Source organism: Mauremys mutica, chromosome 10 (genome assembly GCF_020497125.1).
Source record: "Mauremys mutica isolate MM-2020 ecotype Southern chromosome 10, ASM2049712v1, whole genome shotgun sequence".
Lineage (NCBI taxonomy): Eukaryota > Metazoa > Chordata > Testudines > Geoemydidae > Mauremys > Mauremys mutica.
In genome coordinates, this window is record NC_059081.1 from 22,531,733 (window position 1) to 22,557,738 (window position 26,006).

A 26,006-nucleotide genomic window follows, 5' to 3' on the forward strand; every position below is an offset into this window, starting at 1 on the left:
ACACCTTCAAACTTACCATTCAATTTAGTAAACTTGAGCAGTGTCTTACTGGGGCTTGTGCTGTTATTATTGGAAGTATCTAACAATGTCTTTCTGTATTCTTTCTTTGATACTGGTATTTATTTTATAGATATTTTTATGCATACTGCACTAATTGCTGTATCATATAATTCTGTGTAATCAAATGGATGAAGACATTAGCTGCATTTTTCTCTCTCAGCCTCTTCTTTCTTTATCTTTCCCTGAGTCACATCGTTGGCAACAGTTAAGTAAATCAAAGTTTTTAAGACCAGGAAAAAATAGTAATATGTTGCACACAAAACCAAGCTCATGCTTTGCAAAGTTTTGGTTGAAGTAACAATATCAGAGAGCCTCTATCATGTGGGAATCTCTCTTTCTCTCACAGGTATGGTATATACTATTAAAATCTCCAGTAAATGAAGCGCAGTGAACTCTAACTGCCAGCTGAAAATTGTAGAAGCAGCAAAGAATCCTGTGGCACCTTATAGACTAAAAAACCAGAAATACACCAAAACAATCTTTTCTATGAATTTGCTTTTCTTTTCTGTCCTTTGTGGTCTCTTCTGCATCACTACCAAGCAAGCTGAAAAAATAAAAATCTGTCAGAGAGAAGAGAAACATTTTTACCTTCTGGTTTTCATCTTCTCCAGTCAATGTTCCATAGTTCTAACACTATCCACCAGATCTGCCCTTGATATTAGTATTTCAGGTTGACCCTTCTAGCTAATGGTAACCAAGGCAACTTTTTGGAGAAGTGGGAAGAAACTTACACTTCCATGGGGAAAAATCATGTGTTTTCACAAGTTAATAAAAAAGGAAAACTTCTGATGTGGTCTTTCTTTCTTTCTTTCTTTCTTTCTTTCTTTCTTTCTTTCTTTCTTTCTTTCAAAAGGAAAGGCATTTATTGCTTTCAAAACTGCCTTTTATTTCCTACTTGGTCAGTATATCATATTAGGTACCAATCTAGTAAATCTCCTTTGGAGTTATAAAACACCTTTAATTGAGAAACTCAAAGCACGTAAGAAATATTAAGCATCACAAAGTTCCTGTGGAACAAGTTAGTATTAAGAGCCTATTTTAAAGACAGTTAATTTTTTTTTAAAAATGGGATAATGGCAGAGCTAGAGATCGACCTCAGGAATCCTGACTCCCAATTCCCGGCTCTAACTGCTACACCACACGTCCTTCAATTTACCCTGAAGAATATCTGGGGAAAAAACACTTTTCAGAGACTCATATCCCCCTCAAACATGATCACCACAGGGGTCATGAAGGCCATTGTAGGCATAGCATTGTAGAATGAGCCAGATGTGTTAGAATTAGATTTCATGGAGGCAAGGTTTCATGGGAGCCTTCTTTTGAAGCATTAGCTATTGACCACTGCAGAGGCTGGACCAGACTTTGTGGACCAGTAGCCTGATGTGGGATCATCCATCCTCTGCATCATTGCTATTCAGCAGCATATTTACTATTAAAATTCATTATTATCAATCCCATACTGTTTTTCTATAATTTAGATTTGCTTCTCTACACTGTATTATGCTCTAATGGAGTGTGCTCTGATATCTTAAGGCCCAGTCCTTCAAACACTCATACACGCGAGCAACTATACTAAAGTAAAGATTACAAAATCTTTGTGAGATCAAGTCCATAGAGGACTATATATTATTCAGGGCCAAACTGAGGAGCCCTTACCACATGAGTAATCCATGGGACTACTCACAAAAGTGCCCCTCAAAGGATGTAATTATTCAAGCCCTTAATCTTGATGCATTTACTGTATTTATTTATTTGCTTGTATGTTTATTGCTTATTTTCTTTGAAGTAAAGTGATTACCTAAATTTTAAATGGAAAATTCTAGAGAAAAATAATGCAAACCTTAATGAGGTAGTTTGTTAGAATCAGATGTCTAGTTTATGAATACTACTGGCCTCAAGAAATAGGAATATTATCACCTTGGTAAGTCTCCAGTCATAATTGCGCCTTTTACCAATACCTGTTTTGATTTAATGGTGGAAAGGGAATGTAAGCATTTTAGGTTTTTAGCTATTCTTTCTGATATATTTTACTTTCATTGTATCATTTCATAAGAAGTCTTGACAAGTAAATTTTTCCACACAGAACCCTCTTGTTAGAGACCTGTGACACTACTATAATTTCCTTCCCATTACTTTCAATGAATTCCATGCCTGTGGAAGGGAAAATGGGTATTGGAGGCTGAGTTCCCGTTGTGTAGGTACATGGAGGAGAAGGGAGACATAATACAGGCTTCCATACATTGTTCCTCCACTACACATTAGCCTTAATCCTCCTCTGAGCAAATACAGGCAGTAGTGTCAAATACAGAAGGGATTAACTCTTTGGAAAGTGCACACTATGGACTTGATTCTTCTTTCACTTGCTCTGGTGTAAATATATATATATTTAAATGATGGAGTGTGTGTGTGTGTGTGTGTGTGTGTGTGTGTGTGTGTGTGTGTGTACACACCTATTTTACTGGTGGAGCACCAGTGATTTTACTTAGGTTATTCTCAGTTTACACCAAGGCAATGTATGTATTCCAGCCATTAATTTTTTTTTCTTAACTTACAGTTAAGGTTTGTCAAGGCCAGTTTCCTTGATCAACACAACTACTGAAAGATTAGGAAAATCACCAGATACATCAACATTTAATATACACACCAAAATCAACTCATGTGCCTTATCATCCAACCATCACAATACCCAGAATATGCAACTCTACAACAAACTATCTTTTACTCCAACATATAAACAACCATAGTACACACATCCATTTCCTCACAGTTGGAAGCACAGTCTCAACTGAATGTATTAAGATACATTCCTTCTAGAGGTATATATAGTTTTAAATACAAGTTTGATATCATGTTACTTTTACAATAAAAAGTGTGTGATCTATGTTAAGTTTGTGCATTTGAGTATGTTTGTAAGGAGTTATATGTTTGCATTTTGGTTGCTTCTATTTTGGAACTGAAAGGAAAATGGCAACAACAGGGTGTATGGCAGAAAAGGGGGAGAACCCCAGCCCAAAGGAGCCTGAGAAGCACAGGTTGCAGCTCTCTTACAAAAAGAGTTGCTCCATCTGGCAAACTTTCTGTGATTCACCACAGAGGAGGCCCATTCTGACAAACTGTACTAGTTACTCCAGACTGGAGCTTCCTGTGCACATAGGCTGCAGAGTGGGTCAGGCAGGAAGGCCAGGGAGTGAGTGGGGAGCCTTACTGCCCAGCCCAGATCTCAAATCCTGGGGTGAAAGTAACTTAAAGGACTTACCAGTACGCCGGAGTCCTGAGCTGGGGCGAGGCCTCAACCGGAAGAGGCATGGCCTCAGCCGGAAGAGGTGGGGCCTTTCACGATTTAAAGGCCCTGGGGCTCCAGGGCCTTTAAATCACCCCGGAGCTAGCAACCGCAGAGGCGGCTGGGAGCCTCAGGGCTCAGGGGCAAATTAAAGGGCCCGGGGCTCCGGCCAATGCAGAGCTCCAAGCCCTTTAAATCACCGTGGGAGCCCTACCACCACTAACCCAGGATGGCAGGGCTCTGGCAGGGATTTAAAGGGCCCAGGGCTCCGGGGAGCTGCAGGGGCCGGAGCATCCGGCCCTTTAAATCCCCGCCCGAGCCCGGCTGCCAGAGCTCCAGCAGTGATTTAAAGGGCCCAGGGCTCCCCACAGCGGCTGGAGCCCTGAGCCCTTTAAATCACTGCTGGAGAAGCCGATCCAGTCCGGCATGGCGTACCGGCTCTTGCTGGTACGCCGTACCAGACCGTAGCAGCTTACTTTCACTTCTGCCTGATTCCTTGCACAGCCTGCCTCCTTGCACCTATAAACCTAGTCCCCTCCATGGCCAAACCCTCTGGCTATCCTTCACTCTAGCTTTCTGTAAGCTATCTCCACTATCCATACGTCCCCCGCTCAGCATTCCACAGACTGGGTATACTACAGCACAGGGAGTCACAGTCTTTAGTGAAGCTGTAAGCTCTGCCTCTGAGGTAACTGTTGTTGAAACTTCCCCTTTCTTTGTATCCCTCCTTGTCTCCTTGTTGATGGTAATGGCTAGGGCCTTATGAGGAAACCATGTTCAGGGGTAAACTTGCATTGAAAGCTGCCTGAGAAGCAGACTGTGAAATTCCTCTGCAGCAGCAGCATCTTCATCTGGTGACATGCAGGGTAAATTGCACAGGAATATGGTATGGGTGTAGCCAGGAACCAGGGATGGAGGACTAGTGAGTAAAGGATGTAACAGTGGAGAACAGAGGCAGCTAGCAGAGTTTGACATCTCCAGAGGCTTTTCTTTTGGGAGGTAAACTAGATTGTGGCAAATAAGTGGATAATTCATTTTGTGTTTAAGTGAAACATTTGAAAAGTGTCTGAAGTTTTGAGTTTGTGATAACTGTGGACCTCCCCCAAAGTGAGATTCTTAGGGAACTTTTGCCATAAGGGAATCCATTTTAAATGTTTCCTCTGCAAATACTGGCAAATATTTTACCAAAGGAATATTATGGAAAATCCAGCTGTCCTCGGAGGAGTTATTTTGTTACATCTGGAGATTAAATTCAATAGCAAAGTGTGAAATAGTGGGATTTTAGCCCAGTTTAAGTTCAGATTCAAAGGAATCTTGTGTATGGAGTCACTAATGATGCCTCCAGGGTGTGTGTGTGTGTGTGTGTGTGTGTGTGAGAGAGAGAGAGAGAGAGAGAGAGAGAGATGCACTCCTATGCACATATTTGGCTGGCACACTGGAAAATGATTAACACAGTAAATGTGGGGTGTCATTTTTTTGTAGTGGAGAATGTGGGCCAGAAGAACTGAACTGTAACCACTAAATATTTGCTTAAAATAATTTTAACCATCTGGACTCTTTTTTTCCTCCTCTCCTTTTGAGATGGGGGTGAGAAGGGAACGTTTTAGTAAAGACTGATTTGCAGTCGCAGAATGAATTTGGTTAATTTGGTTACCACTACTGATTATATGAATGTTACAAATAGTCTGTAAGATCTGAAGTTTTAAGGAACAAGCAGAGATTGCTCTGTTAAGCTTCAAAAGCTGGAAATGAACCTAGAAAAGACAACACAGTTGCTCCCAATGGAATAAATAATTCGCTTATTGTTCTTCTTGACAGTAACACTGATGTATGCTACTAAAGGAAGAATTGAAGAGTGGTAGGGGTAGATGCCTCTGCTAGGCAAAATTTTCCACGTTAGTGCTGGAGTCAGGTTCCCTAGTTGTAGGGTAGTGAGAATGACATGCTTAAATTCCATGAGTACACAACACCTGCTGGCCATTTCATACAGCCGTGTTATTGTGAGTTCTTTATGGCGCCTTCTGAATACAGCTCAGCCAAAAAAAAAATGGATAGATGTTGGAGGAAACTCGAGAGTAACTTGCAAACATGTGTATCTTGAAGATAGCATGTTTCTAGCCTTATCAAACTTTGTTTCAGGGAGGTGGTCCCTGAGAACGTAGTTCTTGACTAGAGTGAGAAGAGAGGTCTCTTGTTAAAAGTCAAGCTCAGTATATAAGTCCTTCCTTCTCTAATGCTAAAAAGAGTGAGTTTTTACTTTAATGTTTGTGCTGTTTAGGAACATTTTGTTTTTAAAATTCAGAGGCCAGTGACTGGTTTTCTGGTTACAAATCTACCTAATGTCAAAGGTAGTTAGTTAGTAAATGTAAACGTTCTTAAATTTTCTCCAACTTACCTGAGCATATTAAATGAATGTTTTATTGGTTTTGCTATAAATAAATGTTATGAGGTTTTTATAACACATAAGAATACCAGATTTGTACAGTTTTATTTGTACATTAATGAGGTACTAGCAATCACAAACAGGAGAAAAAATAATCTATGAAAAAACAGATCACGGATTGTAACATTCATATTTTAGTAGTTTTCTTCTGGCTTATCATATATGGCAGCACTGGTTATATCCAATCTATTGTACATTAGGAACAATTTAGTTTCACTTCATTTAAAAGATGCAAACTTTCCACCGAGAGTAAAATGTGTAGCCACAAGGTAAAAGTAAAAATAAATAAATAAATAAATATTAGTCTCATCATTTAAAAAAAAAAAAAAAGCCTCTAAAGTTACCATTAACCATTATGTCAGGTAACAAATATCTTGTCAATGTAACTCCAGACATTAAATCTGTCAAGAGGCATGCAGTAAAATAAATGTCTGGGATACCTTCATAAACAAAAATCTTATTTCCATAATTCATACAGCTGGCTGGCATTTATTGGCACGTCAGGTGCAATGGGGACATTTCAGGAACATTAACATGTACAGCATCATTTGTCAACAAAGCAACAATGTAAGCAAATCGTTCAGAACTCATACAGATTTACAGCTTTCTCTGCCAGCTGCTAATTACGGTGTGCTCTGCCTATTTGGTATGGTCTTTTTTATTGGAAAATGACAAAGAGGTTATGGTATCCCAGTTTGGAATATAGATGTGGCTTTTAGTAATAATATGAGTGGTAACATGACCATACAGCTTAGAATTTTGATCTAGTTTCACAAGTCTTATAATTGATCAGTTTTGATTGATGAAGAACAAAGTGGTATTTAGTTACTGATGTAAGTAACCTCTACAAACAAAGAAGTAATAAAATATCATAGAGCATAGAGAAGTATTCTTTTTAAAAAAATTTCTATTGAACATGACAGAGAGAATATTCACTTCTCACAGAAAATCTGATCCGTTGATTGAGCAATTTTTACAATACTGTATACATTACAATTGACAAATATATTCTGAACAATGGTGAAGCCCATTCGGTGAATAATAAAGATTAAAAACTATAGCATTAAAAACAATATGAAGATACTGAGACAAGCTGACAAAAGCCAAGCCTGTCAGATGTAGGGACCAAGATGTAAGTGTTGAATCTTTGCCTTCATTGATCATTATTTAAAAAGATGTGTGTATGTGTGTATATTTATATATATACACTTGTATTATATATCAGGGCAAGTTAATGATGGAAAATCAGCTTTACTTAGCAATTTCAGCCTTTGCTCAGTTTGCATTTCAATTTTAGAAAAATAACATTAATAGAGGCCTATACTTCTAATTTATAAATGAAATATGTACTCACAGTTATAGTACCTGATATTCAACCAAAGGTAAAAGGATTCCATTAGCTAAATACATGTTTAGAAACATAAAATCTGTATGCAATTCTATTTCTTAATTTCAGTGCATGAACAGTAACTACTATCGAAGTTAAGATCTTGACCATTTAATTTTTTAAAGAAAAAAATGTAATTAGACCACATTATGGATTAATCCCTTGCCAGTTTTCATTTTTTAAATCAAAGTAATTTTAGACTTTGGAACCACATAATTTTATGCAAAGTATGTTTTTGCCAACCTTATTAAAATCTTTAAGGGCCATATTTTCTATAGGCTTCCAAAAATGCTCCCACAAAAATGTGTGGGTGCATCCATCTGTGCACATGAATTGGATAGTTAGGAGCATAATTACCTGATTTTGTATGTGTAAATGTAGGTGTTTGAGTACAAGTAAAGTGAACCATACATTTTGCAGTGCATTTTAATGTACTTTGAAAATGTTCCCCTATAATATTCCATAGCTTGAAAATTAGATTTTCCAATTTTACATCCTTTGCAACTTTGCTTAAGTATGAGATAATCTCTCTAATATACCTGAAATAGCTCTTTGGAGTAGGTGCCAGCTTTCTGTTCTATGCTTGTACAGTCTCTAACACAAAGGGGTCCTGATCCTTGCGACTCCTAGTGCAACAATATTATGATTGTAATTATAATTATTATTGCATACAAATAATAGTAATTTAAGTTGGTCTGATGTATCAGTATCAATGAGGGGTACCACAGAACACAGGTGTCATCTCAGGCACTGTATGAGTCTTGCCGTGATACTTTCCATGTAATAAACCCCATTGGCTCCAATTCCAGAGGAGATCATTTGCCTCTTCTGCTAACTGGTGTGGCTGAATTAGTGCATTAGGTTTGTAAAAAGGGGCTCTTAATAAAGTTGTGTGCATGAATCCATAATCACCTGCAAATAAAAGTAGCCATTCCTTGTAAGTAATTTACTTTTCTCTAAAGATACATAATAGATTAGATTCCTACTCTGGAAGACTGAAAAGCTTGGCATCAGGCTCCACAAAATGATAAATTCCCTACGATGTAAAGGAACAGCTTTGTACATTTCAGAGAATCATGGTGACTTCTCAAAACCCCTTCTACCAAAAAGGCATTGGAAGAGCAGCTCCCTCATCCAGAAATCCCCAGCTGCCCTAAATTAGACTCCAGAGCAGTCCAGCACAAAATTGACACCAGGCTCTTATGTACACCCCTTTCTCAGCTGTGCCCACTGCTGCTTGGGGATAGTGCAGGAACTGTGCTCATAATTTTGTGTGGGTTTACTGTTTAATTCCTCACATTGAAATACATGGCAGAATTAAATATCAAATAAGTAGAGTTCAGTCCAGCAATTCTTTCACTTGCAAGGTCTCTTTGAATGGAATGGGAAGTCTACATGAGGAACAACAGCAGGATTGGGCCCACAGAGTTATGTTTATTTAATTTCTGCCATGTATTTCAGCGTGGAGGTGGGCTGGGAAGGGTGGAGGTTTCAATACCAAAACCCACAGCAATTAATTACACCATAGAACAGTAAAAATATATACTCAGCAACTGCTTTTTAAAACATTTAGTAACATCTTGCAAAACCACTATAGATGTAGTATACAGTATAGCAATTTACACAGATCTCTCTGATATTGTAATGGAGTCATCCTATGGTACGAAAAGCCTTACTAAAATATATTAAATTTGACTTTATATTGCAATTTTTGGATGCTCAACTTTATTTAATTTTGGTGGGTTTTTATTCTTTTCTCTTTGTTCGTTTGTTGGTTTATTTGAAGGGGAAGGGCTTGTTCGCTATCCCTTGATCCTATATGATACTTTTCTTCTTGCCCCATTTATATTCACTTGCCTAATAATAAGAGGCATTATCTTATATCCATATTTAATTTTATTATGTCACCACTATTACAAGAAAATGATGTTCTTTTCAAACATTTTAATGCATTTAGTATTTCACTAGTCATCAGTTAAACCATTTTTTCTCTTTATTGGCTCTGAATTATAAATCAAGTAGTCTTTGTATAGGATACTGTATATGAATGTACAGTATATCATTATGATGTATCCTATAATAATGTATCTTAGACATGAAAACTAAAGATGGTGGTTTAAAGTGCTGAGGGAGAGAAAAAATTGGAAACATCTGTTAGAACTAGAGAATACTTTTCATTAAAGTTTGTCATGTGTGTTTGATAGAAAGACCACACAGGGCCATATTCTGCTCTCATTTACATCCATCCATGATAATGGGTCATGGCTCATTATTTCTGTCTTGAATGCAAAAGTCACTGTTGATAAAGATACTAAAAAGCCAGCTTAGCACTGTGGGTCTGGCATAACAACAGCGCTTCAGGAAGCCTGAATCCTGGAATGGAGTTGGGTAAGCAGAGACTGAATGCATTATAAAAGTGACACGCTTAGTCCCTGGAATGATGCTAACAGGTATATTACACATACTATGATTCCTGCTGGCATATCCATGTGGGGGACTGGTACAGGTTTTGGAGAAAATCTCTCCATTTAGTGCAAAGGGGTCAAAGTGTTGGAAATCAAAAGAAATAAGCCAGTGTTGAAGTGATTGAAGTGAAAATTCCCATTACTTACTACCACGGAGTTGGGAGGCACACGAAACAGATTTCCTGATCCAGCGTACTGTGGCAAAGATGGGAGAGATCTATCTCAATGACCGTCACATACGAACATCATTAGAAACATTGAAAGCAATTTGTTTTAACATGACTGTACTGAAACACATTAAAGTGGCAAAATTACATAAGAAACTGCACCTTAAATGATCTAGGTATAATTTTATCAACAAGAGGCATTTTGTATTCACACAGAGAGAGCACTTTTCCTAGGGCCTGTCTATATTACGAAATTTGTGGTTGTGTAGCTACACAGACGTAGTTGCATCAGTGTAACTGTCTGAGTGTAGACATGCTGATAATGTAGCTTTTCCCAGTGTGAAACAGTCCTGTTGAGACACTTACATACCCATGCGTATATATAGTGCCTATTGCAAGGGCATGTAAGGGTGTGTATATATATATAAGCTAATCAGGTAAGTAACCACGATTTGAGGACTTCAGTAACTCAGACATAGGTTAGAGGGTTGTTACAGGAGTGGGTGGGTCAGATTCTGTGGCCTGCATTGTGCAGGAGGTCAGACTAGATGACCATAATGGTCCCATCTGACCTTAAGTCTATGAGTCTATGAGTACAGATCTCATGAGAAGCATCCATGATACTAGCTACCCTTTCATGGGTGTGTGTCCCCCTACTTCATCTTTATACCAACTTGTTAAGCTGGTTGGACCCACAGTGAAATAAATTCTGATTGGGTGGCAGAACTACAGCAAGCAGTTCCTCAAGGGGGTCTGCCTGTGGTACAGACCCACCAGACCCCTTCCAGCATGAATTATGGTTAAAAGCCAGTATCTGGCCCTGAACATGTAGTCTTTACATATTCTCTTCTGTTACAGAGCTGTCTCTAAAGCCTATTGTATGCATGGTAATGTCCAACATTATACAATCCAATATATCAATCACAGGGGCCAAAGTGATTTACCTTTGTCTCAATGGAAAACAGAATATTGCTTATTGATTTTGTTTAGTCTGTTGTTATTGCTGATGGAGTACAAGCTGATACAAATAGAATGAATCAACTACAAGCTGACTGCGTGCCTCAGTGAGTCATGTGAAGTACGTTTCTGATATCCTTTATCTTCATGCACAGCCAGCGAGACAAGAGTGCTACTGTCTTCTGCTGGCGCAGGGAGTTACCTCGGGCTATGCTGGAAAATGCTTTTTTCTTATTTTTAGACCTGAATCAGTCCATGCCACTAAATGTATTCTTGTGAATACAGATACCACTTTGTTGTAGTACTCATGGGAAGGCAATGGTGTAACCTGTTTGGATGCAGCTGCAGACCACCTGTAGAGAAAGTCAAATTAGGGAGAGACCCCACTGTTCTTTGCATTAATGCTTTCTGTATTGTTGTTTCTCCCCTTCCCCCACCCCATCTCCTCTTCTATGTATCTTTCTCAACTGGGGAGTTAGGGAGCACATTTTAAGGCCTTCTGTCCCTTTAAGGCATGTAGTGATTGAAAGAACTCTAGGATTTGAAAGACTTTAAAAACTCCCCAGTCACAAATGAATGATGTTGATGCAGAGAATCTTAAAACCGTTAAAATGAGTTTTCATCATGGTTTTCTTGCAGTTTTTGTTTATTTGGAGAACTTTGAGCATCTGCACTTAAAAACACATTTAAATCTATCCAAAGTGATTGCATTTTAAAGGGATCTGCCTTTAATGGAAAAGTGGTTGTCAAGAACCAAAGCCCATCTTGCTGCAGTTGTTTCATCATCTCTAAAAGGAAAAAAAACCCTCATCAAACAAAAGAAAGTAGAGCTGCTCTAAATTAAATGACTACACACTCTTTTCATATGAAAATGAATGAACATGTAAATATGAACTAACTGATCTTAATGACACTGGAATATCCTTTAAATATGAACTGGTCTGAGTTTAGGGTGGATGGATAACTAGACAGATAGACTGATCTGGGAGCGTTTATGAGCCCTTGTGTGTAAGAGATAGTTGAAGTTTGTGTTGTATTATTTTCTGAGGCTGATCTGACTCAGACTCACAACATTCAGAGCACCTCAATAAACTAAGCTTTTCGCTGTTTACCAAACTGCAATACTATCATGAAATCTGATGCACCATTCTACCTTTTGTCATTTAGAAGGTGGCAAACTTGAAAATATCATTGGAATATATTTTGCCACCCCTTTTTTTTTTTTATCGGGAGTCCAAATGTAGCATTATTCATTGCTGTCCTGGGTAAAGCATGAATTGGTCTCTCATTATGAATTTCTTTGGTATCAGCCTTCATTGCAATGGCGCTAATGATACTGAATGTAATTGGTATTAATGTGCAGGGTCATGTGTACTTTCCTCGAAGTTTCTGTGTAACTTTTCACTGATTGAAATTAGACTGAAGTGTTGTTGTGTACACTGCAAGTTAATGGTGACAACGTTGAGCCAGCTTCGAAGCTCAGATGCATGGCACGCATCCCAAGAAATCTGCTACGATGCTCCCACATACATCTATGCATATTTTTATGGTACAAGAGACATAAGGTGTGGAAAAGGAGCAGTCTCTCTAAGGGGGATGCAGCAACCCTATCTGCCAGTCATCCTGCCTCTGCTGTTCTATTCCTTTTACAGCCAATCTTCCTTTCCGGTATCTGTATCTTTTGTTAAATTCTTTAGGAAGGTGAGGAACAAAAGATTAATGAATTAATTTGCCTGGTTCTTTGACTGTTGTGAAAATGCCTGATGTCTGATTTAGGTAGGAGTGTACATACTAATGAGTGGCCATCTTATATACTAAATTTTTTTGTGCATGATCAACTTTTTCACTGAGCCCTTTTTGCAAATCAGCAGTGAAATTAACCATCTGATTTAAGGGCCCAATGCTGCTATTGTTTGGTACATGGAACTCTCGTTGGAGTCAATGGGAGTTTTGTTTGTACATTGGAGGCAGGATGAAGGAAGTAAGTACCCCGTGACAGTGCATTCAAACGACATTTTTTAAGGACAGAGTGGATACTAGTAAATTATTTTATGTGGCTACTGAAAAGGTGTTTTGACATAACACACCTGAATTAATAACTGTTTATAGAAATGTAATGCATAATAATCAATGTCCTTGAACATTCTGCTCATTCTTCTAGGTGACTTTTAAAAATTATTAGTTTTCGCTTTGTAAAATTGATTAAATCTCTTTTTACCATAAAATTGTCCAGATATTAAACATAAGAGTGCTTTAAAAAACAACAGATTATTAATTACATGAATCAATCAAATACAATACCGTATAGGTACAATAACAAAGTCAAAGTTAAAACCACAAAATATTAACAAAGCCCCAAAATCTAACTATTTTGTATTGCATGCTGTTTTAATGACTGTGATTTTAAAATATGCATAATTCCAAAGAGACTGCATGTTTCATATAAAAATTGCTATGATATAAAATATATATTTCTTTAAAATGTACTTGTTATATCAAAAGGACTATGAAGTATTAGCCTTTTAATACATATTTATCTTTTTGTGCAGAAGATTACTTTTTCATTTTAATTGCTCACATTTCCTGTTCTGATCTTAAGGTTTTATTGTAGGCAAGCCGTGACACAAAGAAAAAAGATTTTATTTGTTTGTTAACAGTCTTCAGAAGTCCTAATTTGACCAATGTGTTCTGCTGCAACGTCTTGGAATGTTGTCTTGCAGTTTCAACAGTGATCTTATTTGGCTTCCCAGAAACTATGGTGCCTGGAGGATGCTATGAGAACAAGGACTGCCTTGTTAACAAGTAGAAAACTCTCAAAAACAAGCTAGAATCTGATATAAATCATAATTTAGATGCACAAAGCTATGTTCACAACTACACTAACGTAATTCATTTACTTCTAGTTATTACTTATCTCCACCAGAACTACTAAGTTCAGGAATGCAGCTGCCTTGTGACTCCTGGGGTTATGGAAGAATGACATCACTAAATTTAAGCACATTACCATGCTGACATAGTGGCACCTTGTTTTCCCTTCCGCAGATAGAGCTAGGATTGTGTTCTACCCCCTATTCTTCCAAAGAATACCTTCTTTTCCCCTTTCAAGCAGCTGCTATATGAAAGGTTGCAAATGTCACTTCAACTAATGATGAATGATGCTTGACCTCTGGACCTGTTACTCTGAATTTTATGCAATGCTAAATTAATATGAAAGATCTCAACTAGAAAGACTTTAGCTATTATGCATGCAGCAGAAATTATATCATGTTAACCAATCTGCATTTTTTTTCTGACCATGGTAAAATGTGGAGCTGTGCTAAGATTTTAATGTGTATTTCCTCTCAAGATTAATATCTTTTAGTTCTAAAAATATTTTTGGAAAGCAAATCGGTTTGTTACAAACATTGTCAAAAGGGCACCTAGCCCACATGTCTTTGTTGTTTGTGTTTGAATATAATTAATTATGTAAAGCAATAGTTAGTGAGAGCTTAACAATTAGTAGAAGCTGTCAAGTAGGCACATGGAAATTACTAACTAATTGAACTACTGGTCTTTTATTGTTTCAGGAAGCAGCATTGAGTGTCATTCTTTTTATCTCATAACTTTGTTGTTATCACACATCTCATTTTTTAAGAAAGGTATGCTTCATAGTAGACTAATACATAAATAACCCGGCTGGTAATTTCACAGTGTGCAAAAATGTTTGAAATAAAAACACCTGTTTTAATTAGTATTCAGATTTGCTCAGTTAAAAATGATAATTCTGTTCCAGTTATAAGACATTTTAAAGCTTTGAATTTCCATCTGTATCTTATATTATGATGTTCCAGGATTGTTGTGAGTTAATTATGTTAACTTAGGAAACATTGCTTGCATTTAGAATGAAAAACTTCAGCTTGAATAGACAGAAAAGCAGATGCTATCTTTCTTGTCAATTGCTTTGTTGTGTGCTGCCTTGAAACTTTTCATATAATTTTGTATCCAAAAGGAAGTATGAATTTTTGAATGTCACTGTCAGCTACCCAATATTTTAATATATCTCTTGGGGGAACAGGGTGTGTGGGCACCCGTGTATCTCTAGGTATATCTATACACTAAAGGTATGAAAACATTCTACTTTATACTTAAATTGTCATTTGTTCTCAAAATTAATTTTAGGAAAAACAGCTAGTAAAATGTGTCCAGAGTTTTTGAATAGTCTCACTCTTTTGGGTTTTTTTCATCATGCCAGGAATTATAATTGCAACAAGAGGAACTAAAATATTAGGGGTTAAACGAAAGTTCACAATGGGGAAGAACCGTGTAAACCAAAAATATGGATGCAGACATACACAGCTAAAGCAGCATGGATGAACATGCAGTTTCTGTCTTAGAACATGATGTACATTTCCATATGTATAAAGGTTGGGGGGAAAGGCATGACTTTAATAATTACTCCCAACTACACAAAGGGCCATGTCTCCTCTTTTCACGTGAAACTATGAGGAATGTGTAGAAAACTGAAGGAAAATTAATCATGCGGCATTAATCATCTTCATTTCATTGGGCTAGTTCTTTGCCAAAGAAGAACTGTGAAACTTATTGATGTACTTTCATGTGCCCCTCATGTAGTTTATTTCCATGTAAGGTTAAATAAGCAAGGGTGCACACAGAATAGCACATGGTGTTTTGGCAGGGTAAGCAGAGCCGTGTTTTCAAGTATGCCATGCCATCTTTGTCCTGCCTATCCCAACTCAACCTTTTTGCTATTAAGCATGACCCAAGAAAGTCATACCACAGAGTTTTGTGGGGGAAGAGGTAGAAAGATTCTTCATGTGTAATTTCTTCTTCCACATTTGCTATAGACACATCTACATGTGAATACAAATTTGGTCCTTAAGGCATGATTTTCTTATTTTTAAGAGCTCAGTATTCATTTAAGATGGGTACAGTAGTGCCATTAAAAATCAACATTTGCAAGCAATTACTCTGCATTAATATCTGAATATGCCACTTCACCTTATGGCTAGATCAAGAAATAACCATGGCATCCCTGACGTCAGAATGTGATAACTGCAGGTAAGTGTAATTTTTTTAAATGATAATCACTGCAGCACCACATTTATGCCCATGATCATACAAAGAACTACATGCATATATTTCAGTTTTAGACCCTTAGCTGGTAGAAATCAGTGTAGCTCCCATGAAGTTGGTGGAGCTATGCCAATTTACACCTGAGTAGGGTTATTTGACTCTCACCTTGCATATGAGTATTTGAGTGTGTGGAGGCTTAGCCATTGAATTATACATAATAATAAATTATTAAAATGAAAGACTCATTTTGAAAACTTTTACACTGTTCTGTAACTTTAAAACATATATTTTAAAGATAAACCTTGAAAATCAATAACATCAGTGAGGACCAGATCCTTTTCACATTAAAGAAACAGAACAATTCAAGATGATACTTATGATACTTAGACTTCATTATTAATATTAGAAAACCTACCAATGAATGTGAACAGGATATTTTTTCATGAAGTTATAAAGTCTTCCCCCTTGAAAGTTTTATTTTATGCATGTAAAATGATCATCTCATGTCCTGATTCAGTTAAGTTTAAGCACATATCAAACTTTAAATATGTAGGTAGTCCCATTCAAGTCAAGCCTTAGATCAGGGGTCCTCAGACTTTTGTACTGGTGACCCCTTTCACGCAGCAAGCTTCTGATTGCAATCCCCCTTATGCATTAAAAACACTTTTTAATACATTTAACGCCATTATAAATGCTGGAGGCAAAGCAGGGTTTGGGGTGGAGGGTGACAGCTCGCGACCCCCCATGTAATAACCTCATGACCTCCTGACAGGTCCTGACCCCCAGTTTGAGAACCCCTGCCTTAGATGCAAGCAAGCTAAACATTTTGCTAAATGAAGCATGTAAAATAAGTTAAGTGCTGAGGGTTATTTGTTTACTTTAAATAAATGAAAAGTTTTCCAAAACAGAGTGGACCAAATATCCACCTGTATCCTTCATAAAAAGAAAAGGCGATGGGAATTTGATAACTCAGGAGACTGAATGGGTAGAAGATCCTGTTCCCTCTAAGTCACCAGTTATGGGGTTTCTCTTCACTCAAAAGTTTTACCATTTATACCCGTATAGTTATACTGGTATAGTCAAAGCAGTATCTCTCTCTGTGCAGACATTCTTATTCTGAAATTAAAATGTCCTTTTTTCAGTATAGTTTATATCCCACATAAAGTAACCTGAAAAAGCCACTCTTATTCCAGCCACTCTGGAATAAGTGTGTCTACACGGGGGGCTACAGCGATATATTTATAGCTATTTAAATTAATACCTTAGTATATACCAATATAACTTTCCCATATAGACAAGCCCTAAATCTAGCCCAGGACAGTAGCAAGTGAACACTGTTGCTATCTGGTTGCTGATAAGTGGCCTATCTGACATGAGTTTAGTAGGCTCAGTCAAGTTCCTAGCTATATGTAGCACAACTGAAAATAATTGTTACCTTAGGTGGCATTCTCAACAAAGATGTCAAGGGCTGAGTGTGTGCGGCGGAAGACTAACCTATCCTTTTATCTCAAAAAAGGACCTGCCAGAACAGGATTGAAGCACATTGATGAGGCAGTGTAGGGAAATTTCTATTACATGGATAAAGAGACTTTGGTTTCCTGGGCAGTCTGATCCGCATTTTTCAAGAGTACTCAATTCCCTACAAATAAATCAGTTAAATAATATAAAAAGAAAAGGTCAGGTATAAGTGCTATAAACAGCCAATTAAAATAATGAAGGGAATTTCCTTTTAGTTTGAGTAACTTGAATAACTGCTTAAAATGACCTCTTCCAAACCAGAGGACAGGACAGAAAAAAAATAAGCCTTATTCATAAGTTAAAGTGCAAATCCCATGGTTGATTAGCGATATGGTCTGTTTGAAATAGTTACAGTTTCAGACTTCCTCTTCTACAATCAGCGGGTGGAGACCAACATAATCCAATTAATTGTAATTCCCTTTTGTGGCACTGGTAAAGTGGTGAATGATACTGTAAGTCCATTGAAGTCTTATCTTTGGTCAGATAATCCAAATGGATTCACATTATGAAACTAGTAACAGCTCTTTATAAAGTTCTGATGAACAGAATTGTTTTTGGCCTTACTGAACAAAAGATAAATTCTATACAAAATAAAAGGTTCTGTCCTTGACTTTTGTACATGTAATATACAAATACCTGACCACTGTGTCAGAACACCTCTTTCTGTTGGCTTGTGTCAGAAATCAATTTCATAAAGCTCACATATATGAAGCTGTGTTCCTGACTTTCTGCAAACCTGGGTCTGAATCCTGCAAAGGCATATTCATACAAATAATCCTTACTCTGGTGAGAAGCCCCAGGTAAATCAATGGAACTACTCATGTGAGTTAAATTTTGTAGGATCAAGCTCCTAATTTTATTTTCTCCTAATAAAGTAAACCAATGATCCATACGTAAAATATTCTATACACCAATACGTATGTGAGGTGTTTTTTTATAGCACTGTAGCTGAAAAGAGGAATTGCTTAACTTTAGTTCAGGTATCAATCTGGCACGAGTTTGTTGATCATCCGTTACCCATGGAATAAGTTATAATGATCTTTACTGGTTTGTTAATGACCTCCTTTGATTATCAAAACTCATTAATCAAGGAATAAACAAATTGTTTCTGGAATCAGGAAGGAATTTCCTTCCCATGCCTAAGCCTAGTACTATAATTGACTGTGTGCACCAAGTAGCTTATGGTTTGGAAATTTGTTTGTTTTTTGTCTTCCTATGAAACATTAGAGATTAACAACATCTAGTGACAGGATACTGGATTTAATGGGCAAGTGGTTTGAGCCAGTATCGCACATCTCGTGTTGCTTGATTCCTTTAAGTATGCGTGACCGCTAGTTATGACAGGATAGTTATACCAGACATGTTTTCACATCTAGCCTATTGAAGTTGCTTGTGGAATGAATAAATGTAACATAATTTTTTGGTGGGAAAACAGTAAACCATTTGTTGAGTTTAAATTTTAGCAATGTAGCTAGAAAAATTACTTTTGCCTTTTTTTATTTTATCAAATTATTACAATTTAATTCCAAGAATGTTTTACCCTTTGGGGTACATTATGTGTGAAGTCATTTATGACCCTTGGATCACAAGCAGACAGTGAATTCCATTTTGAATAAGTCTGCCAAATATTGTAAAACATTGTGTATAGATTTTTAGGCTATAACTGGCCTTTGACAAGCTGGAAATAGAAGCAGTGAAAAGGGGAAGGAATTAAAGAACTATATGTCAGAATCCCAAACAACTCTGCTTTAATAGTACAATCCAGTTAAAAATCACACAGAATATGGAGATATTTTTCAAGCATGGAACTGAACAAAGAGACACTGTCTCACCCTCAATCTTCACTTCCTCTTTGTACAAGATCTTAAAAAACCCTCAAGAAGAACAGTGTAGTGTATTTGAGCCACCTCTCATTTGTGATAGCACTGTCTTCTATGCTGAAGTACCTAAAGAAATTATTTAAGACCTGAACATACAAGGGTGAGAATATGAACTCTACATTTATATCACAATTGTGTCTACTGCACAATTACAGAAACCAAAAAGATGGCAATGGATTGGAAGCTGGAAAGGGGGATATTTAGCCTGGCTAATGTATACTATACAAATCAGAATGATCAGGTGAAGAGAAGAAATAAAGCTGTACAGAAAGCCTTCGGATGGTAACATATTTAATGAAAAGCAAGCTCTCTATATAAGAAATAATTTGACACCTGTGTCCTACAATCCAGGATGTATGGAGTGCTGTTGTTAGCATTTACCAAGAAAATGGAATGAAATCAAATAGCTGAGAATACATATGTTTGGTGCAGAATAATGGAGACAGTTGGGAGAACAAACAAAAAGAACAAAGCAACTGTGAAATTAAAGTTGCTATGTCACAAAAAGAAATGTCCACTTGCAAGAAGACATTTTCTTCCCAGCTGCATAAGAACAAATATAATCATTTCTCATGCCTCTTATTTATGTGGGCTATATAAAGTCTGTGCTCCAGGTTCTGCCTTACATCTGAGCTTTGTTTAGTGAAGGGAAGGGTGATAGTCATCAGGATTCTGTAATCTGGTATGTGCTGGCCCTGGCATAAGTACAGCAGCTTCATAGCTATGCTAACTTATACCATTGGGGTATAGTCTCCATGACAGAGGTTCTCAACCTGTTGTCCGTGGACCCCAAAGGTGCTGCAGTAGTGCTGGAGTGGAAGCAAGAATCTGGCCCTGTGGGCTTAGTATACTCTGGTTATAGAGCTAACAGACTGGATATAGGTTATTATGTCTGATCTTACTTATGGTTAATTTATGGTAGTATGCTTTATGATAATTCTTAAGATATTTTAATTGTATTTTGAGAACAGATATTTGATGACATATAAAACCACTATTCTTGCAGTATATAATAGTTGATTCAGTTTATTTTTCTGATTTTCTAAGTATTTGTAAACATAATGCAATTTATTACTGTAATTATTATTTCAAATCATTAGTGGTTGTGCTGCAACAAATAGCACCAGCCATCTAACCCTTAAAATGGTATTTGGAGAGAAGGACAGAGAAGAATATGATAATGATAAAGCTTGTTTTTGCATACCAATTTCAGTCTTCATTTAGTGTCACTGTATATTTTTATGCTTCCAGTTATTTACAGAAACTGATAAAGTGGTAACATATTTGATGTAGTAGAATCACCAGCTGACCATGTCTCAAAACTTTTGAACTACTTTTAATGTTTTCATGGTGTACTATTTCTGAGCTGCTTGTAATTTTTTTTTACTATATTGGATCTCTGTCTTCAGAAACAATGAACAGTTCATCCCCGTGTGACTCCATGGACTTCTGTGAAGTTACTCTGAGGATGAATATGGTCCAGTGTGTCCAAGTATAGAAATCCTATTTCTTTCTGGCACACATTATGATTTAAGTTAGCAGCACTGGGTTGTTCCAACTTGCCCTCAGGTCAGTGAACTGTCATTTCAGAGAACTGGAATAAACAACACCATTAACACACATTAAAAATGTTTTGCTTTTTAGTTACAGTTGCTCAGTAATTTGCACCTAAGCACCATGATAAAGGGCATACTAGTAATACATAGATACATACGTAAGTTATTTGCTTGTCCTTTTATCCATATATCATCTATTTACATCAAATGCTGTAAAGTAAAGGCTTCAATTTTCCATTAAGAGGCCCTTCTTTTGAACTGGTGGAGACTTACACAGTAGGGTAGTAAATGCTGTTTTTGTTTTACTGATTGGATCCATGAAGATCTGTCAACAATAAAGTTTGGTGAATTAAGCAAAAAGCTATTCATGAATATTTTACATCCTTCCTGCGTCCCTGTGGGCACCCAGGGCGGAAACTATATACATGAACATATTACCAATAAAACCCAGTGATTCACTTCACTGGTATTTCCCACTTCTTTTATCAACTGGAAATGTCCTGGAAGAGAAAGATAAGATAGGACTGTGCAAATCTAGACAATAGGCCACTTTGAGCCTAGAGAAGGGGAGAGGAGAAAGCATCATGCAGGTTGGACAGAAGTGTCACAAAGGAGGAGAGGACTTTGTCGGTTTCCATGGGATGGGAGTTCCATACAGTGTATTCTAAGGTTCAGTGTTAGTTGTTCAGATGAATGTCTGAACTTTTGGATGCTTATTTAAATTGAAACTCCAAAGCTTTTGATATTTTCCATCACTACTTTAAAATAAAATGTCATCACTTTAAAAAGGCAGACAGCTGGTTGCTTCCTTATTCCTGACATCATTGATGAGATTACACCATTACAGGGGTTTTACCAAAGGCAGCTTCATCTTTAATTGGGCAAGTTTTTGTCATTTTTAACATACATTTATGTTGTCAATCAAGCTAAAACAAATTAAAATAAAACAAGCCTCCTACCAATCCTGAGGATGTTCAGACCCAATGTGAAAAGGAATAGCAGAGCCTTGCACCTAGTCTATGGTCAGGTGATACAGCATTGCTTTGTGGCCCGGGATCTCATGCAGCTTACCCCAGACTAATCTGTCCTGTGTAGATCCTTTGTTATGCTGCTGTTGAGTGGATGATCAGAGAAGTGTCTCCAAAAGAACCTGTCCACACAAAAATGATGGAAAGGGTATTAAGGGGGAGGCCATTTGATGGAAGAACTGTCCTTTCTCCCCTTCCCCGTTGCCATGGGAGAGGGCTTTATTTTGTCTTGGGGCTCCATTTTGGAGTTCTCAGCTGGAAGGTATCTATTGGGTCATGTTGGCCAACAGTTTCCCTGGCTTTTAGTCAGATGGGTAGGAACCCACAAACGACATGGAATGGGTAAGGCATTTCACTTCCTCAGCACCCAGATAAGGGAGGGACTGTGGGCCTTTGTAAATGTGACAGTGCAAGGCTTTCCCTCAGGGGAAATGGTAAAAATAATATAAGTGTTTAATATCAAAAGGAGCCATTTCAAGATGACAAGCTGTAGTGTCCTCCTTTTGAGAAGATATTTTTTAAAACAGCTTTGAACAGGGGCTTAAGTTCTGCTCTTGTTCTTTCTTTATGTACAGTATAATTCCAGTTATCCAATTTCCAGATATCCGAAAATCCTAATTATTTGAATCTACTCTGTGTCCCCCATGTAGCCCTATGTTAATTAATAACACTTCCAGTTATCCAAGTGCCGGTTGTCCGAAAGTTTCAGATTTCCCCCAGGCCAGTCAGATAAATGGTAATATACTGTATCGGTGTTGGTGGTGTTGGTGGTTGTTTTGTTGTTTTGGTATTTTGTTTCCGACAAAAATAAACAAATGGCCATTTTGAATGCCCCCAATTAGCCTAATGAAAAGACATGCTATCTTGGAAATGGTTTGGAATAAGATTTTCCAGCTCCCGAGAAACCTCTGTCCGCACTCCAACACACCTTTCTCAGTATTCCATTGCAGCAGTGTAGAACAATGATCCCCAATGCACCATGAGAAACCGACCTGACCCCCAACTTTGAGACATTAATCTTCTCCAATTCTGTCTCTGTTCCTCCCCTTTGTCCCTGTCACTTCCCACCACCATCTTATGTATTTGTCCTTGATCCTTTCTCCTTACCTTTCTTTAGTTTCTTTCTCCTTAACTTGTTCCTTTCCCCTTCTACCCATTGTTCTATTCCCCATTCTTCTCCATGTTTTCTCTTGGTCTTTTTGTCCTCCACTTTTCTCCCCTCTCTCTCCTATCTCAACCAATTCCAGGTCTCCTGTTTTTAAATTGTGATCCATACTCCTTTCCCTTCTGCTTTAACACAGAACAGATAACCAGTTAGCAGGCGTCATGGAACTATTGCACTGATTAGACTAAATGAGGTGGATTCATTGGCATAAGACCCTCATAAAGGGTACACATACACTGTGGGCTAGAGTCTGTATTCACATTGGACAGTCCCTTACTCTGGGAATGATCCCAGTGAAATGAATGGGACAATTTGCAGAATGAACTACAGCCTAATGTGACCCTTTGGAATTTACTGGCAATGTGGCATGACAGCAAGATATGACCAGTAAAATGGTCTAAAAAACAGGATGCTTCACAAAATAAAGAACACTTGAGAGAAGGGCTCAAAGGATCATTACTCTTTCCAGAGACAGAGCCGTATGCAAGCTAGTACATCCTCTAAAGGAATCTGATCCTCTTTAAAACTTAGGTCTTGGTACAGTCTTGATTATTTTGTTTCATTTTTAATTGATCTTTCCATGGATTATTTTTTCCTTTTTGAGGAGGAGACCCTTATGGTGCACATCAGCCACCCACACATGAACACATATTTGTTTGCACTGGAACTAGTACAAGAAAAAAAATTAAATGATATACTACTGAAAAAGTTGATTTAAAAATAATAACGAAATCGTTAAAGCCCACACTCCCTTCATGAATGTAAAACAAATGTAACTTTTTTCCCCTAAGAGTCTTGATGAGGCCCCTCTAACTTTCTTGTTTTCACTTTGTCACTTCTCATTCTTAGCATTCTACTAGCATAATATGTTTGTGAGACTCCTTAAATGTGCTTATGTCTGTATCTGAGATAAAATGATATCATCTGCCAATTAGTGGGGGAAGAATCAAATGCTTTACAAAAGCAGCAATTTTAGGGCCTGATCCTATGAGGTGTTCAGCATCCTCCACTCCCAAGGAAATCAGTTACCAGATCTATGTCCACTGGATCCAAATCTTTACTTAGGCAAAACACTCACTGACTCCACTAGGAGTTGTGGCTGAGTAAACTCTATAGGATCAGGCCCTTTGTTGAAAATGAAATGCATTTGAAATGTATATATCTTCTGAATATGGCCCCATCACCACAATATGTGAGTGACTCCAACCAGTAGGATCAGAATTAAAATGTTACATTGAATGGACTGATATCTTCTTTTTAATTTGTTTTCTACGATGTAATATTTTTACTTGACATTTGCCCCTTCTAGCGAACATTTTTTTTTAAAAAAATCTCTTATTGCTAGAGGGTAAAGTGACACCCTTTGCTTTCAAGAGGAGACATTCCTAACACATTTCCTTGAGGAGCTGGAAATGGTGCAAAAATCTGGGAAGATAAGTCTCTGTAAAACCTCAGAAGCAGAGCATTTCACATTAGACATTTAAGACAAATGCATGGTAAAAACAAAGGTTTTTTTTTTAAGGTTTCTACTTAAAGTTCTGTGCCAGAGCTACAGTACTTATACATTTTCTAAATGTGTTTTAAGCAATAAGTTGTACAACATTTTTAGAACATGTGTTAAGCTATTTCTCTAAGAATGAAGCTCTTAACAAAACATAAGCACTCTGCATGAGATCTTAGCAGCAAAGTGCTTAAAAGATAAAGTAAGAATTGGTACCATGGGAAGAACACCAGCTGTAGAGCACACAGGTCCATTATGAGAAGTATGGTAGTGGGTAGGGAGAAAATGATTTAATCAGGAGTAAAACCAATTTTATTATAAGGACACGCAGGGGGTGTGGCACCATAGTGAGAGGGACATTTCAAAATATCTGACAGATTTCAACAATGTGAAAACCCACCCTGTTCTTTAAAGTGACAGTAAACCCCATTAGGTCTCTTTTTTTGATGCTATTGTGAACAGTTGACTGTTTAAAGCTGGCCTGCTAAGATGCTGTCGATCTATTTCAATAGTGTGTGACAAAATAAAAGGCTAATTGTTGAAATACGATCAATCAAATATGATCTTGTGGTCTAAACAAGGCCCCTTCTGCTAATTCAGTTCAGATCTAATCATTATTTTTATGGTCTAGGTAAGAATTTGAAGTTTTTTTAAAAAGAAGAGAGAAAAAACCCATGTGATAAGCACAAGTTCACTGTTTCAACTTCATTGACACATATTACTATAAATTGAGGCATGGGTGCATTAACTTATTTATTTGCAGAAACCGTCTGAGTCCAATATTTCATAAAACATTTATTAGCATTTATAGAGAAACACAAAGAAATGTGCATCCTGAAGTTGAACTTCTTCCCAAAAGCAAATTCTCTATAGAGAAAAACCACCAGAAGAACTGAAATTAATGGTGTCCAGGTTTTTCCATTATTTTGTATAAAGAATGGAATGATAAAAATGATGTTAAAGTTGGGTAAACAGGATGGACTTGAGTCCAACTGAACTACTAAACACCCAATTTCAATGAGCTTTGGTATAGCTTGCCAGGATTATGTTGTTTTGATTTTGTTTGATCGTTTTCATGGTTGTCTCTAGATTTGCACAAAGACTAAAACTTGTCTAAAAGTTAAAGTCACCACTACACATTTTAAAAGCCAAATCCATTTTTGGGATAGCAGAATTTTCCAGATAGTATGTATCCTTTTAATTGTAAGGGGTATTTACACTTTCACAGAGTTTTGTATGGAGTATGATTCAGTTGTTTATTGTGTTCTAACACCAGACTTTTATAACAAGAAGACAAAAATAGAATAATAATCACCCAATCTTGCTTTGTTTTTATTAGAAACTTTATTTTAGCATTTAGTTTCTTTTATATTTAAATTCCTCAGCTCAGTCAAGCTTCAAAAGAAAACATTTTTGTTGTTTGCAAAAACAGTTTTGTAAGCACTTGTGGTTTGTCTTTAGTGTGTTATCATTTTTGACAGCTTTGCATAGCCTAGGTAGGCCAACAGGGGTCTGTCTAATATTGT

The 26,006-nt window shown here is 37.2% G+C and overlaps 1 protein-coding gene across 1 annotated transcript in view; it reads left to right on the forward strand.

Annotated features, from left to right (window-relative positions):
* Nucleotides 1-26,006, forward strand: part of ARHGAP15 (Rho GTPase activating protein 15) — a 454,296-nt gene that overhangs the window by 341,298 nt on the left and 86,992 nt on the right. The window lies entirely within an intron of this gene.